Source organism: Centruroides sculpturatus, unplaced genomic scaffold, assembly GCF_000671375.1.
Source record: "Centruroides sculpturatus isolate CEXI.00-Female unplaced genomic scaffold, Cexi_2.0 scaffold53, whole genome shotgun sequence".
Classification (NCBI taxonomy): Eukaryota; Metazoa; Arthropoda; class Arachnida; order Scorpiones; family Buthidae; genus Centruroides; species Centruroides sculpturatus.
In genome coordinates, this window is record NW_019384350.1 from 286,010 (window position 1) to 304,259 (window position 18,250).

The window sequence follows — 18,250 nt, forward strand, 5'->3', positions numbered from 1 at the left end:
TTTTTTTTTAGATTTTTTTAATTAATTAATTCATTAGAATGACTCCCTTTTTTACAGTTTATAAGCTTAGAATTATATTAAATATTTTTTAAAAAATTCTATATAATTAAACAATATAATCATTTATTATTTAATTATATTTATGAAAGGGTAATTAGTACTTTAAATATATAAATATAATGTATAATTAGATTATTATCTATTCATTTAAAATGTATGCTTTCAACCGTATTAATTTCCTTTAATATCGGGATTATATCTTTAGATTCAAAGGATAATTTTTATCTTATTAATTTATCTAACATTATATAATTATTCTATCTTTTTATATATTAAATAAGCTTAAGTGTTTACATAAATTTAATTAGAAATTAATTAAAATATGTGTATAAATTAAGTTTCGGTGGTTTGTTAGTAAATTAGTATTAGAAAAGAGCTTAAAATTAAAGTGTTTGGTCTGTGATATGGATCGAACCCACGTCTTTTAATGCGTATTGTTCGTATCTGTCATATTGATTCGTTTCTTCGAATGTACTGTACTGTACGTGCAATTAATTCTGTTGATTTATACGTTGTAATTTGTTAATTTTAAGAGTGTTGGTTCGGTTATCATTCGAAACTGGACAGTTTTTTTATCTTAAGTTTTAATTTCTTGCTTATAAACACCACATGGTCTTTGTAATATTTTTATAGACAGGTATGCATAGGTTCGTGTAGCACTCGGATTTTGCCTTCTTTTTACAAAATAAAGTTGTATACAGGCGTGGGTTCGGTTCCCACTCAAAATCCAAACAATGTTTTATCTCTAGGCTCTGATTTCTTGATCACAATTACCATTTACTCTATACAATCTTGGTTATAAACAGACATGGGTTCTGCTCCCATTCAGAACAGCTGCAATTTTCTTCATTGTCGATGCATTTAGACATTAAAATTTATGATTTTACACAGTATTTATTTACAAATTATACTTATTTTTCTCTCTTACGAATTTATTTTATCAACGCAGATACTTGATAAAGTTAAATAATCACCATTGATAATCTATATGATATTTTACACAATTGTTTAAATCATTCGACTCGCATAATCAGCTTTCAAATGCTATCATTAGATAATCAGTTTCTAGATCTTAATTGCCAAATAATCAGTTTTGAAAGGATAATTTATACAGATTATAAACGTTAGACACTGCTCTTGTTGCATATAATCTGGAATAATTAAGTTTAGTTAACAAATCTAATCACTATCAATTGCATAATATTTACTTTAAATGAGTATATAATATTATATATTATAAATATAACAGTAAGAGAGTAAAAATAATTAAGGGAGGACAATGATAATCGAGTTAGACGTATTGTTTCTACGCATTATCCATTAACTAAATGGATTTTAAACTTATTGCGTGTAATCCTACACCTTGTAATAATAAGTTGGAAGCCATTTTATGCGATGGAAATTCGGAGTCATTGGGTACAACTCGTAGGCAACTGACACCCAACGCAGTCAAATGGGAAAGAGGGGGGACCTATGGCAAGAAGTGGCAAGAGAATGAGAAGAGGGAAGAGGAATGGGAAAACTGGAAAACGAGATTTTGGCAGAAAACGACTTGAGAAAAATCGAGAAAATATTTTATTTCTCCATCGTTCGGCTGTATCGGGAGATGAGCAGGGAAAGGCGAAGTGTAGGGGGGATGGAAAGTTGGACGAATGGTACTAGGACCACATCTCATCTCCCTACGCATCGCAATCTCGCCGTTCGCGTCATCTCGATACTCGACATCTCCACGCCTTTCTATTGGTCCCCGGGGTATGAGTTCCGGTCACGTGACGGCCGGTAGTGGAGTTAGAAATCGTGGATTCCCCAAGACGACGATCACAACAGAAACGTTTTGATTTCAATGTCGTAAAGCAGTGTTCCTGAATAGCCGAAGGCGATGACTTTCGGACAAGAAGGCGCACATTCTGCTATTTTCCTTTGTATGACATCTGGGAATAGAAATGGCACATAAATGACTTTTTTTTTTCTTTTATTCCCCCAATGATTATTAAGATGTTTATCAATTATTTATACTCTACGAATCTTACGTAAATGTGGCTCTGAAAGAAAAAAATTAATTCGAATCCTCGAATTTTTTCTTTTCTTGTGTACACGCGCCAACCGGATGGATCGTAAATTTAGGATTACGCGATTTGTGTGTGGATGGAAGATTCCTTCTTACTAGATAAAACGATCTTTTCGGAGGGGTTACGCATCGAGTTTTGCGCTCGAATCCTATAAAAAGAGATCATATGCCCGACTAGACATTAAATCTTTATCCTGTAATCCAGATGGATGCTTATTTTGAAGTATAATAAACTTATTACTTCCATTGTCTTGCGGAAATTTCCAATGTTACAACAAAATTTCGGACACTCTGTGAGAATTTAGTGCATTCGGTCAAAAAATAATGCTTTACCCCAAGATTTCTTACACTTTTGTACTCGGAGGGCCTTGAAACGTCGAGAAATGCAAAATATTAGGGAATTTTTTGTATGTTTGGGGGAGCACGATTTAATCACCCACTTTAAAACTTAATAACTCCCGTGTCTTTCGCTCAAAATATCTGAAATTTTGCAGGAAGGTTTGTGTAATAGGGAGGAATATATGCAGAAATTTTTAGGAAAATCGAACTGTTAGTTCGGGAGATATGGCTGCCTCAATCCCTTAATATCTTCCGAACCAATCTGAAGACTTATAAAGGTAATTATAGCAATTATTAAGGATGAAAACAAATAACGAATGCTGGACAATGTTGCCAATTTTATTCTGTCTATTTTTAAATTTAATTTTGTTAAAATATAATATAGGAAACGTGTATCTTGTAGCAGAATCTACAACTTTTAGGGAAGTTAAATCCATCTTGATTCTCATTAGCACTTAGCTAACCACATCCTTGTTGTACCGTCTGTAACTTAAGACTAATAGGCTATAAAGACAATAGGTGCAGTCACTCGGGCCTCATAAACCTTTCTATTCAGAAACTCTCGCACATCAATGATCCGAGCTTTATTTGAAGCGCTTAAACTTTTAACAGTTTGGAGAAAGAGCAGTTTCCGTACAAAACTCTACTGGATTTTATTTATTTATTTAGAAAATGAAGAAGAAGAAGAAGTACAGTAAATGTTTTCGTACACAATGAGCACTAACCCCTGTTAGAATTTGTTAAAAATATATTTATATCTTTACGTTAGTATGTTCTTAATCAATGATCGGTAGTGTAGTTGGATTGTAAAAAATGTCTTTAAATTTTATTAAAAAGCTTTAATTTATTTGGGAATTTAATTAATTCTGACCTACAATACTTCAGGCACTAGTAAATTAAATATCCTACTGACTTCATCAATAGACTAACAGAGGAGGGCCCGAATTAGCATGTGCAAACCTATATTCACTAGGACTGTGGGTGAAAGTTTGCCACACTCAAAACTTTTTCCTGCATTTATTTGATTTATTTTCTTAATTTATTTATAAAAAAGAAAGGGGCCCGGGCATACTCGACTTTAATTAAAGGTTACAAGTACGCAGAACTAAATTAGCTTATACAGAAAGACTAAACTGAAATACTTAATTTATTTCTGTGTACTTCGAGTATTTGTTGAGAATTCTATTTAGAATATCACTTATTTTCACACGGACGAAATATTCCCAAAAGAGATCCTATTTGGGAATATCTCTCCTATGTTTCGGAATGCTAAAGGGTATCTCTCTTGAGTAAACTTCATCCTCTCGAAGGATATAAAAGTGTATCTCTGGAGTATCTTTCGTAAGAGGGATATGCTCTTCTCGAGAGTATTTTTGACCACGTGCATTCGTCTATAAGTGTAAAACACTTTGTTTTCTTTGTATCCCAAAGTTACACGCGCCGAAATCTTTTTTATTCTTAACTTGTAACAGGAAAAAAAAATGAGCAGAACCTCTGACTTGAGAAGAATGAATTTCAAGTCGTTATCAGGAGATCCTTTAATAAATATTCGAGATAGACGAAATTGTAATTGGTACTTTGATTAACATTGGAAGAAAAACAAGAAAAAGACAAACCTCGAGGCCAGAGATGATGTTTTTGTCACCAGGCATTTCTTTATGACGCCAGTTTTCCAAATCTGAAAAATATCCCCCGCTGCGGCCATATTGCCACTTGTTTAAATGACATCGCATCTTAATTAGCTTTTCCAATTTCCTTTCTATTTTCTGAAAAGTTTTATTATTATGGTTTATATTTGGGGAGATTTTTACAAAAATATAAATTGATAGGTAACGAGAAGTATCCTTATTCCTCCTATTGAAGGTCCACCTTTAAAGTAACTTAAGGATGATAAAGAGCGATATTCGAGTGCAAAAATAAAACTTGTATAAATGAATGTAGGTTAGAGGAGATATTGAAAATGACTTACTTTTTTTTTCATTCCTTCTCCTTCTTCTTCTTCTTCTATCCAAACAGTTCTCAAATGGATTGCATGGGGGATATTCGGCGCGGCTCGAGTAGTCACAAGTATTTCGCATTCCAAATGCTGCTTCGATATGTTACCGAGTAGCTTCATTAGAAGGCTCTTTGAATAAGTTGGCATTCACAAAATCCAAGATTGAAGTCCATTATGTCGACCGAGAGATCTCGCAGGTTAACTTACAAGCTCCTATGATCTAACCAATACTTTGCCATATCGAACATTCAAGTATGGCATCATCTCACAATTGAATACTTTACTTCTTGTTGGGTGCCACAAATGATTTATTCTGAAAGAAATATCTTATAAAAGCTCTGCATATAATTTTTCTTATATGATATTAAGATACGTATCGTTCGATAGGAAGGACTATTAAGATGAAATAAATTTTACAATGGCGATATATTTTGAAATATTTTCTCTGTTGTGGCTCGTAAGTTCACGGGACACGCTTTACTGATGGATTAGTATAGAAATTATATGAATAAATGAAGCCCGCCTGGTAAAATAAGCTGTGTTTACGTTGAAGTAAGCCTATGTAAATTATATATTTTATTGTTAAATTCGTTACGATGAACCTCTTCATTTATGCGTGCATTTGTAAAAAAAAAGAGTTAAATAGTGCGTCAAATATGTAAATCGTTACGTTAAATGGTATCAAAGCGGAAACAGGAATTCTCTTCTAGGATAATAGGTTAGGTTTCAGGAGCGTATGTTCGGTTCCTAGGTGAGTAGGTTCGGTTCCTAAAGGCTTAGGTTCGGTTCCCAGGAGCATAAGTTTGGTTCCTAGATTCGTATGTTCGGTTCCGAGATGTATATGTTCGATTACAGGAGTGTAAGTTTGTTTTCTAGGTGCGTAGGTTTTGTTCCTAGGAGTGTAAGTCGGTTCATATTCTTTCCTCTTGAATTCACGAAGATGGAAAAATATGGACAGAACCTATGCTCCTAGTTACTATTCTTATCCAGAACAATATGCGTTTTACGCCCCCTTAATTAGTTTATCTCAGGATTATTACATTAATATTTATCCTTATTCCTTTTTCTACAATTTATAATTTCCGTAGCCAAGTCGATAAAAAATAAAGTAAAAAAAAATTCGCACGGCTTTACGTTCTTTTCCTTCCAGTAATTTAAACAAAAAAGATATCAAAAATTACCCCAGGACCTACCGAACAAAAATAAATATTTAATTAAAAGATTTCTGTGTATATCCCATAATGGAATAGTTTTTGAAAGAAGCACTTTGAAATGCCACTTCACTTTAATTCTCTAGCGAAAACTATCGATTAGTTTTGGTATCCTCACTCGATTATATCATCAAATCCTCCTAAAAATCACTTGTTAAAGCTTATTTAATCAGCGTAGTTTCCTCTTTTTATTTTTTATTTTTTTATTTTTGTTTTCTTAAAAATCGACCCGATCGATTTCGGTGATAAAAGCCAACCCAATAACGATTTTCTCCACTAATCATCTTTGCTTTTAATTAATGAAATGAGATAATTTTATTACAAGGGGATCCACTTTACCATTCCGATATAACAATCTCCGCTAATGAAATTTGATAAAGTTGCCGAGACTCCCGTCACGTGATCGACAGGAAGTGGCCTCTCGTACCTTTTCCGACGACCGGAAGTGCGTGTTCAGACGAGTGGATGACCGTCGTATGATGGGATTATGGGAACTAATAACGCTTGTCATTCTTTACCCTTTAACTGGCGCATCTTCTAATTTTTTCTTCTTTTAAAAAATGAAATTTCTCACATAAATAACCTCCAATAAGTCTAGAAAAATTTGGCAAATTTTTTTTTTTATAATTTCGCCTCCATCTCCGGTGGCGAATTAACACGCCTGCAAAGCGTCAACTAATTTAGGAACTCCTTGAGTCTGTGTTTATAATTAACTCCTTCCATTTGGGCCCCTTAAACTCGAAATCTTCAAGCAAATGCTTATTTTTTTTAATACTATTTTCATTCTACAATATCTTTAAATCTTTAAATTTCAGCTATTTTCGGTAATGGATTAACACACCTGGAGGCCGTAAGCGTAAATTAATTTCGGGCCTCTTAGAAATTTTTCGTTTGTAAGGCTTATTTACGAAGCCTTAAAGCCATTAGGCCCAACTTTTTTATATCATTTTTGTATACAGAAATTATAGCATCCACTAACAAAAAGGAGAGAATATTTCATGACGTTGGAGGCCCTAAACATAAATTAATTTCGGGCCTCTTAAAAGTTTTGGTTTATAGGGCTTATTTACGATGCCATAAAGCCGATGGGCACACGCAAACGCTTATTTTTTATATAATTTTTTGTATACAGAAAGTATAGTATCTACTCAGCATCACCAGAAACAAGGAGAGCATACTTAATGACGTCGCATACAATACACTAATGGTAGTTTCCGTTATAGAAAGCTAAAGAATTAAATTTTTTATTTTTTCCAAAGTGTTACTCCTAATTAAACCGATAGCACTCGAATCTTCCATCACTTAGTACGCATCTCAGGCGTGTTTACTCGGAATCAAAGAGGGTCATTAATTGCCGTCGTGTTTTGATTTCCTTTCACTTTCTAACCGGGGATGTGTTTTGACAAGCATAGTCACGTGGTATCAAGTTAGTGGCATTTTGTATGCGAGTCACAATTGTAAATGTCCAACCTAATTCCTATCCAGTGTGGGAGAAAATATATATATATATATATTTATATATATATGTATATGAAAAGAGAGAAAGGGAAGGGCTTTTGTTTGTCTATGCTTTACTCTTTCCACTGTTGAAATTACCAAGCGTTTTGGCGTGATTTGACTTAATTCTGCTTTTGCAATTCAACGACGCACTTAGCGTAGACTTAAGCTTCTCATCTGCGATATTGGAACGGAGAGTAGATGGCGCTACTGTTATCTCCGACAGGAGGCGCTCATATCAGCAGCAACGACCCCATTTGTCAGGTGAGCGCCACCTATATTCGCCTGAGGGGAAAATTGTTTAGCAATTTTCCTAGCGAAAGGTTGAAACGGGAATGGTCCAATCGCCTTTTTTCTTGTTTCTTTCTCTTACCTTTTTTTTCTTTTTCGGGTAACGTCGGTATAAATCTGTTGGCGTTATCTCGCCCACTTAGCATATTTCGGTTTGCAAACGGAAAATATAGAAGCAATCGCAATTACAGTTTGGATTTATATTTGGGACCGCCTCGCATCGTTTCCGATGTCAGTTTATACTCGACCAGAAGATAAGATAATTTACTGTTTAAGAAACAGTAATCGAGATGGCGCTGTAGATACTTTATCTCCGCACGCCATCTAGCGTAGAGCAGCGCCACCACGCTCAATTTCTTTGATACTTAATCGAAACTTTTCGCTTCCAAAAGGGTTAGAATGTAAATATTTCGAATTTATTTTGTATTTTCGGTGTTTTAAATGTTTCCTAATGAATTCAGCTGTTTGTTAAGCTATCGGGTTCCACCGAAACGGCTTCGGGGACGGACAAAAGAGGAAGATATATTTATAAGTGAGTAAAAGGATGCGGAGGATTGATTGGATGGTGGGAGAAAGGGTTGACCCGCAAAAAGAGGAGATGAAGCCGAGACGAGCTCGCAGTTGAATAAATGATTGTTTAGGATATCGACTTAGTTCTTCTCCATCCCGATCCGCAGAACAATAGCGTCTCTGACACGTTCATTGTGTGATGACGAAATTCCATTCATCACGGTTTTATCTAACAAACAAAATGCAGTTCGCGGCTTCACTTAACCGTTAAGCTCATCATTTTCTTCCTCAACTATTGTTTCCTTTGATGAATAACTTTTATCTTTCTAATGTGTTTGATTTATTGTCGAATTTCACGGTCGGTTCGTTGCTAAGCAACCCGAACATCGTTTTGGCGTCACGATTGGGAAAGAAAACGGGATAAGTCTAATTACACGCGTGATGCCGGATTCACCATCCTGGATTTTAGGGGTATCACGTGTTTTCTATCGCAGAATAACACGCGTTAAGTATCGCGTGAGTAGATAAGTACAGGAATTGGAGCGTGCTTGCACAGGATAACGGGAGTGACTTTAATGGTCACGCGATTAAAGAACCGAAAAAAGTCTTCTTTTTTCTTCTTTTTTTTTAAATTTTAACGACTGGCGAGGATTTAAAACGAAATGCGATTTAGCCACGCACCACTCTTGATACCTCTAGAAGAGATTTTGTAGTATTTAGAAATTGTCACGTGGGTAATTTTGTTTCAAGAATTTTAATGCAAGCCCTTTATTTCATTTCGTGGAGGTGAATTGTAGTCGTACACAGCGTAACGAAAATGTCACGTCACGTTTGATTACGTAGCCGGTGTCTATTGAGTAATTATCTGTTTATTCCCTTGTTTGTGTGTTTTATCTAGGATTTATCGAAGCGTAACATCCCTTATCGTTATCTATATAAATGGTCATTTTTCTGAGTTATCGACGTAATTACTTCGAAAGGCGAAAGTGAATCAGTCACGTGGATACAATTCTGAAAGTACACCCTTTTTTATTAACCATATAATTTCCTAAAACAACAATAGTAGACATATATATATATATACACACTATATTTTTATGGCGTATAGAACAATAAAGATAGAAACAATTAAGGAATTGAAGTTTCTAAAATTTAAATTATAAACCATGAAAGTCTTCGATTGTGAAGTTACTTATGGAAGATGGGCACGTCCTGTGGTTCTACCATTTCAAGCGATTGGTACAAATTTCGGGTATAGTGTGACTCCCTACCAAAACCGAAATTAGAGAGGGAAAAGGGGAGACAGATTAATAGAGTTTGAGTGACATGGGCAGCATGTCAGCACCAAGTGACAGGCAGAGCGTCTCCATCGGCATGCAGTGCCAATTAACGAGAGTTTAATGGTTGCCTGGGTCTGCTCCAATATTAAATTTCCATATATCTCCTTGTAGTAACAGCCGTTCCTGTCTCCTGGCGTTCTTTCTTTCTTTTTTTTTTTCTTTTTTTTCCTGGTGTCACCCGAGTTTTTAATATACACCCGAGCAATTTTCTTTTTTTTCTCTTCTCCTTCCTTCTCCTCCTCCTCCTCTTCCTGCGGGATCGGTGTCTTGTTATTTTGAAACGGGGAAAATGGACTCGTTAAGGTATATATGGTGACTCCTGATTCGAGGTAAAGATCATCCGGTACTTGTCATCTGATTAAATGTTTATTTTAACGCGAATTTCTGTTCGCAGGATTTAAATAAATTAAATAATTTCATGAAAAAAAAGGTGTAGGAGGAGGGCAGGGAAATTTATCGCGTGATTAAATTTTCGCGAGGGATATTTTCCCCCTCTACGAAAATCACAACGCGCCAATACACGTGATTTAAAAAATCGTGTGACGTGATTAATAACGTGTTTTACGTAACACACAAGTTTAAAAAAAGCACGTGATTTAGCAGTAACGAGTCACGTTATTCGCCTTTTCCAGTCGAAATTTATCATCGCGTCGTTAAGAATACGATATTTAAAAGACGATTTACTGACGTATAGGTCTACGGACGTCCCGCGTGATAAATAATGTTAAACAATAAGCAACTCCTACGTAACGTGACGACTTAAATTAACCAAACGACGATTAAACACTGTCGATACAATCTTAACACCTGGTCCAGAGAACCGGGTTTATCACACGAAAATAACCTTAAATATTTTACATTTTTTTTACGAGGTGAAGTGGCACCCTATCACGTGATTTTAAAACGGGGAACACTAGGAGCTGAGGGGAGGAAATAAAATAAATAATAAAGAATAAAACCTGCACATCACGTGATCGAGTACAAATTTAAATAAAGGTTTAGAAAACTGTCAGTACCCATTTGGAGAGAAAGAGAAGGAATTCATTTGGAGGTTCAATCAATACAGCGTTTGTCTGAAGGAGAATAAAAAGGAGGAAATCCTTTAGAGGCAGAAATGGCCATTCGATGTCACATCCACTTGATCCTATCGTGATCGGCTCGATATGGCCGACATGATATTGCTCTTCGTATGGTAATTAGACGAATGCACTTCGCTGTTCGTTCCAAATGGAACTTTAAGCTTCCATTCCTTTGGTTTGAGTATTTGCATCACCTTGACAAACGTTCACTTAGTGGTCTCCATCCCTGTCTGTCTCCCTCACTAGATTAATTTACACCTTCCATCCGCTTCATCGACTCTCATTTACACCGAGCTGACTCTCCCTATTCTTGACCCAATATTTAAACAGGGCTCGAGTTACGCACGTGCTTCTTCCCTTCACTTTTATCATCTTAACGGGATGGCTCGTCACATGACGGGTGTTGAATAAGTCTTCAAAACTTTCGATGTTGGCAAAGCTTAAATTCGTCGTATTAAAACAAAAAACACGTGACCATCCTTGTGACAAATCGCGTAATTTGGTATTATTTTCCAAATCACCCGGACGATATCACGTGACGAAATTCAAATCTGTATAAAAGGGTTGCCATTCGCGTCACGTGAGCGATTTGAAATTTTAAAAATGGCGCGAATTCGTGCCACTGTTTTATTATAATTAACGTCACGAGTCTATCACGTGATCGGGAACAATTCTGTCGTATTAATAATTAAGCTGGCAAATTGATAAAATGGCGCCCACATAGAGAATTTCTGAAGAATTTAATAATGAGATCACGGGACCTAACACAGCAGAATCACCAGACATAAATAACTCGGAAATTATTACATAACTTGTCACTATCGCGTGCTGGGAAAATTCTATTATCACGAATCTCGGCTATTATATGAATCACGCGACCGAAACAATTTATTCTGTTACATGATAAATATTTTCCCTCTAAATCGGTAATTTCCTCAATAGAACGCGAGCATTACTTTCCCTTATTTACGTAAGAGTAATTCCTTTTGTTTTTTAAATTTTATAAATCACGTGCTCACAATTATCACTTTCAGAATCGTGATAATATTCGAGTCACGTGGTATCACACTATTGGAAATGATCGTTTCTGAGGGTCTATTTATGGCACGTGACCATCTTTGTGAAGATACAAACAATCACGGGTCATAGGTATACAGTTTACTAATATACAGCAGTTGTGGGGCACGTGATTCTCAATCACACTACGAAGAATGAGGTGTTTACAGTGTCTAATTATAGCACGTGACTGTTATTATGATACGCACAGTCACTAAAAGCATGGTGAAGTCATATCTATATAATAATTTAGAAGTGTAGAAATTTAAGTCACATGGTATACACATGATCTACAGTCATACCGTTGGCTTAATCATTGTAAGGGTTCATTTATAGTACGTGATCGCCCACAAATACGCATGATCACGCTACGAAGCCAGGGAGAATCATAACCGTATGTAATTTATAACATAGAAATTATATACTAATAATGTATTATTTACGGTAAGCATTAGCGACTTCTTTGTAAGGGGGTGGCGATTTACCTACACGTAAATAAAGAAAAGGGGGTTGTTTAATACGGGGATCGAAATAATACCGATAATGTACGCTTAAACGGGGAGAGTCGTACTAAAACGGGGTGGCTAGCCGGAAAGCTACGCTAAAACGGGGTCACTAAGTAGTATAGATTGAGAAATTGAACTCGGAGAGAACTGTGCAATTATTTTGCCCAGTATTAAACAACACGTGACCCAGCGATTTAGGGGTCGCAAGGGGGTCAATTTCGAACACGTGATCGAACGGAGGCAACGTTAAAGTAGGGAGGTCAAGTGATTACAGAGAACAGGAGGTTGATGTGCAATTGCAGCAGACAAGTAAGGGAAAAAGAAGCTTTGGGTCAAGTTAATCCTGTACATTTTCTATCGAGAGAGACAACTCCATTGGCGACAAATCGAATGAGAAAGATCACGCTCCACGGACTTCGCCTCCTATTTTTTTTTCGCCCTTATTGGACAGCCCTCGTTAGGGTTACATGCAGCTCCGGGTCGTAAGCGTCACCACTATTGACCTGTCACATCGCTGCAGCCTTTTCATTAGTCACCCGACGGGGCTGGACATTCCATTTGAAACTTGTAAGTCCGTCACTGTCAGGGCGAGTCACGTGGGATAAGTAATGCGAAGGTCGGTAGGGAATTAAGGTCACGCCGATGCTTGGCTCACAAATACTTGGCTCTCAAGGATTAAACGTTACTCTCCCTCTTTTATGGTAATTAAAGGGGTTGCTCCGGTCACGCGACTTTTTTTAATAAGCTCCCACCTATTTATTTATTTATTTATTGTGCAGGAACTCGGACGGGAAGTGTTAGATTCGCGTGATCGACTGGAAAATTAATTTAAATGCGGACGAATTCTTCACGTGTTTTGATAATTAACCAAGTGTTTAGTAATTGCACAGTTCACAGTTAGAGTTCCCTCCGAGTGCAATTTCTCAATTTATTTTACTTAGTGACCCCGTTTAAGCGTAAATTTCCGGTTATCTATCCTTTTAGCACGACCCTTCACTTCACTATCCCGTTTAAGCGTAACTTTTCGGCTAGCCACCCCGTTTTAGCACGACCCTCCACATTGCTACCTCGTTTAAGCGTACATTATTGGCGACTTATTTCGATCCTTCCATATTAAGCAATCCCCTTTCATCTTTAGTTACGTATAGATGTTTGAAACCCTCCTTTATTCACGCCCTGTGTACTTAAGATAACATTTCTGCCGTCACACACCTAGAGATTCCGCAACTTTCCGCGTAACACTAACGAAAATACAGTTCATCGCCCCTCCCCGTAGATCGCGATCGACCGGTAGAGCGACACATCAGAGACGGGGCGAAAAAAACCGCTTCCAATGGAAATTATTTGGAAATTTAAGCCTTAATCACGTGGTTTTCGGTATCGAAGGAAAGCGAAGATCACGAAACCGAAAGTGAAAATCAATCACGCGACGTATCGGCGTCGTTGGTACTCCGAAGATGATCACCTGACCGCAGATGATGAATGAAGATATAATCGTCACGCGTCAGGTGAGAGATAATAAGTAATCACGTGACAATGATGGATTGATCGTATTATTAATAGTTACGGTAACGAATCAATACAATCGATAACAATGAATGCAAAGTGAAAATTACCGAATTACCAAACGTAACTTAAATATCAATCTCCCAAACTGTAACACTCGATCTACCGGTTGAGATGTATCTTTTTTAAAAAAACGCGTAAGTTTACAAAACATTTTCAACTCCCAACTTCCCAACGTGTAGATCGCGATTCCCAATTCGAAAACCGAAATCGTACGCCCCTAAATTCGAATCCGATTCGAAATTCGAAATGATTTTTCGAGGAAATTAAATTATAAATGACTTATCCTCTAATTAATCACGTTATTTCCGCCGGAGAAGGCGTAAAAATCCACACAAAGTTTCGACGGAGCATAGCGACGACAGACAGACAAACATACGTAAAGCGATAAAGGGGAAAGAAAAATAAAAAAAGAAAAAAGATTACAATTTCAATAGTCTATTATCCAAAAGACAGGATACAGCAAATCATTTCGATTTAATGCACCGAAAAGGCTCATCGACTGAAAATATATAAGGGAAAGAACTTAAAAAAAAAAGAAATAAAGAAATAAAAAGAAAAAAAAAATCTTTCCCTACAGTTTACCAAGAAGATTTACGATATCTCTTCAACAAAGAGACGCATGAATTCCGACAATTTTCTAGCAGTCAGGATACATAAAAGTCTTCATTGTCTTCCATCTTGTCTCGAATTGCGTTCTTCTTTCTTTCTTCCTACCCCCATTGATGACCAAATGTTCAATGGGGGTGGCAAATTCTTGATCACGCATCATTTAGTTATCTCTCAAATGGTTGGTATCCGAACTGCACTTTTTTTTCTCCCCCCTCTCCCCTTCTTTTCTCAGTAAGAATTAGGAGATCCCACTTCCAAGAGGGATAAGGAAGTTTAAACGATTGCAGTTTCCTCCCTTTTTTTTTTATTTATTTACTTTTTTTTTGCAGGGAAAAAGCATCGTAATCCGTAAACGTCGATGAATCGAATCCCAAATCAAATTGTCATTTGTACGTTTTTTAAACGTGAATCTAAATTGAGGGTCGGTTTATTACGTCGGATGATGATATTACCTCACGTGCCGTGGTTTTTCTTAGTAAAAATATCGGGCATTTATTTTTTGTTTCGGGAATTGGTTTTTTCGGATCGCCATTTTGTTTTTTTTTTTTCGGTGGGAGTCGTAAAGTTGTTGGGTGGAATTAGTTATTTTTACGAGATGGTCTAGTCGGGATGTAATGTTTTTCGATAATTTTAAGGGTGTTTTGTCAGTTGAAATGCTTTTTATGGTTCCACTTGGCGTTTTGCTTGTTTTACTTTCGCTCCGATAGAAAATAGGAGGATGTCGGAGGTTCTGCTCCTGGTGGAGGCGCCATTTAATATTATGGTTTTAAAGAGTAAATTTATTTAAAATTATACAAAAAAAAAATTAAGTAAATTTTATCGTTAGTCACGCAATTTATACTTTTCGCTAGGTTTTAATACATTTAAATTTAATAAATTGAGGTGTTTGTGTACTGTAGTACATCTGCCAGGAAATTTTTATTGAGCATTTAAGCATTTTCTTAAGTGGTATTTTATGTAAAAAATATAGAAGAATATCCTGAAAAATTTACTACTTTTTACAATATTTCTGAAAGAAATTAAGTGTAAGAATTATTTCAAACATTTAAACGTAGAATGGGGCTAATAAACTGCATGTCTACACGCGTAAACAATAAAAAAAAATGTTTATAATAAAATTTAATATTTTAAAATAATCAAATAAGATATGTATTTATAAATATAACAGTTTAAAACATTAAGAAATTGTGAAAAACCCGAAAAACTTTTCAAGATATTCTTACATATTTACGTANTTTAAAATTGTTTATGGCGCCATCTGTTATGAAATTTTATTTTAAAATCTTTATATACTGTTTATTATTACAAGTTATAATAAATTTGTAAATACTTAAAATATGGCATTAAGTTGAGTAATCGTATCGATTTGCGCGATTTACTCGCTAAATTTACCACTTTCAGGCGAGAATAATACTTTAAAAATCCGGCAACGAGTTGCGTAACTGTCCCGGCCAAACTTTAAAATTGTTTATGGCGCCATCTGTATTTAAAAACTTTTAACATCATAAATTATTATAAAATGGCAAAAATCTTAATTTTGAGGATAGAGATGAGTTTTATAAAAAGTTGTAAATGCTAATAATGAGTAAAATCTTTAAGTCCGACCCACTCGACCTATGACACATGACACATCTCTAGCTCCCTAACCCCTCCACCTTTAAACACCAAAATTTAACAGCATCGGTGCTCCTAACACATGAATCTTCCTGCAAAATTTCAGAAACTTTCGACAAAGGGCACAGGAGTTATTAAGCTTCAAATTGAGCGAACAAAATCGTGCTTCCCCATACACTAGCATCCATACATACAGAAAAAACCCCGAAGATTTTTGCATTTCTTAACGTTGGAAAATCATTTAAGTCTAAAAATGTAAAAATCTTGGAGGGGGGGACATTTGTTGACCGATGGCCATACTTTTCCTCTGTTATACAATAATTTAATAATGTTTAAAGTTTCAAATTAACGCATTTCTATCAGTTAACACCAAAAAGATCTAGTTGACAAGTTAGTAATTTTAACCCCGTTTTAGCACGACCCTCCACATTGCTACCTCGTTTAAGCGTACATTATTGGCGACTTATTTCGATCCTTCCATATTAAGCAATCCCCTTTCATCTTTAGTTACGTATAGATGTTTGAAACCCTCCTTTATTCACGCCCTGTGTACTTAAGATAACATTTCTGCCGTCACACACCTAGAGATTCCGCAACTTTCCGCGTAACACTAACGAAAATACAGTTCATCGCCCCTCCCCGTAGATCGCGATCGACCGGTAGAGCGACACATCAGAGACGGGGCGAAAAAAACCGCTTCCAATGGAAATTATTTGGAAATTTAAGCCTTAATCACGTGGTTTTCGGTATCGAAGGAAAGCGAAGATCACGAAACCGAAAGTGAAAATCAATCACGCGACGTATCGGCGTCGTTGGTACTCCGAAGAGGCGTCAGGTGAGAGATAATAAGTAATCACGTGACAATGATGGATTGATCGTATTATTAATAGTTACGGTAACGAATCAATACAATCGATAACAATGAATGCAAAGTGAAAATTACCGAATTACCAAACGTAACTTAAATATCAATCTCCCAAACTGTAACACTCGATCTACCGGTTGAGATGTATCTTTTTTAAAAAAACGCGTAAGTTTACAAAACATTTTCAACTCCCAACTTCCCAACGTGTAGATCGCGATTCCCAATTCGAAAACCGAAATCGTACGCCCCTAAATTCGAATCCGATTCGAAATTCGAAATGATTTTTCGAGGAAATTAAATTATAAATGACTTATCCTCTAATTAATCACGTTATTTCCGCCGGAGAAGGCGTAAAAATCCACACAAAGTTTCGACGGAGCATAGCGACGACAGACAGACAAACATACGTAAAGCGATAAAGGGGAAAGAAAAATAAAAAAAGAAAAAAGATTACAATTTCAATAGTCTATTATCCAAAAGACAGGATACAGCAAATCATTTCGATTTAATGCACCGAAAAGGCTCATCGACTGAAAATATATAAGGGAAAGAACTTAAAAAAAAAGAAATAAAGAAATAAAAAGAAAAAAAAATCTTTCCCTACAGTTTACCAAGAAGATTTACGATATCTCTTCAACAAAGAGACGCATGAATTCCGACAATTTTCTAGCAGTCAGGATACATAAAAGTCTTCATTGTCTTCCATCTTGTCTCGAATTGCGTTCTTCTTTCTTTCTTCCTACCCCCATTGATGACCAAATGTTCAATGGGGGTGGCAAATTCTTGATCACGCATCATTTAGTTATCTCTCAAATGGTTGGTATCCGAACTGCACTTTTTTTTCTCCCCCCTCTCCCCTTCTTTTCTCAGTAAGAATTAGGAGATCCCACTTCCAAGAGGGATAAGGAAGTTTAAACGATTGCAGTTTCCTCCCTTTTTTTTTTATTTATTTACTTTTTTTTTGCAGGGAAAAAGCATCGTAATCCGTAAACGTCGATGAATCGAATCCCAAATCAAATTGTCATTTGTACGTTTTTTAAACGTGAATCTAAATTGAGGGTCGGTTTATTACGTCGGATGATGATATTACCTCACGTGCCGTGGTTTTTCTTAGTAAAAATATCGGGCATTTATTTTTTGTTTCGGGAATTGGTTTTTTCGGATCGCCATTTTGTTTTTTTTTTTTCGGTGGGAGTCGTAAAGTTGTTGGGTGGAATTAGTTATTTTTACGAGATGGTCTAGTCGGGATGTAATGTTTTTCGATAATTTTAAGGGTGTTTTGTCAGTTGAAATGCTTTTTATGGTTCCACTTGGCGTTTTGCTTGTTTTACTTTCGCTCCGATAGAAAATAGGAGGATGTCGGAGGTTCTGCTCCTGGTGGAGGCGCCATTTAATATTATGGTTTTAAAGAGTAAATTTATTTAAAATTATACAAAAAAAAAATTAAGTAAATTTTATCGTTAGTCACGCAATTTATACTTTTCGCTAGGTTTTAATACATTTAAATTTAATAAATTGAGGTGTTTGTGTACTGTAGTACATCTGCCAGGAAATTTTTATTGAGCATTTAAGCATTTTCTTAAGTGGTATTTTATGTAAAAAATATAGAAGAATATCCTGAAAAATTTACTACTTTTTAC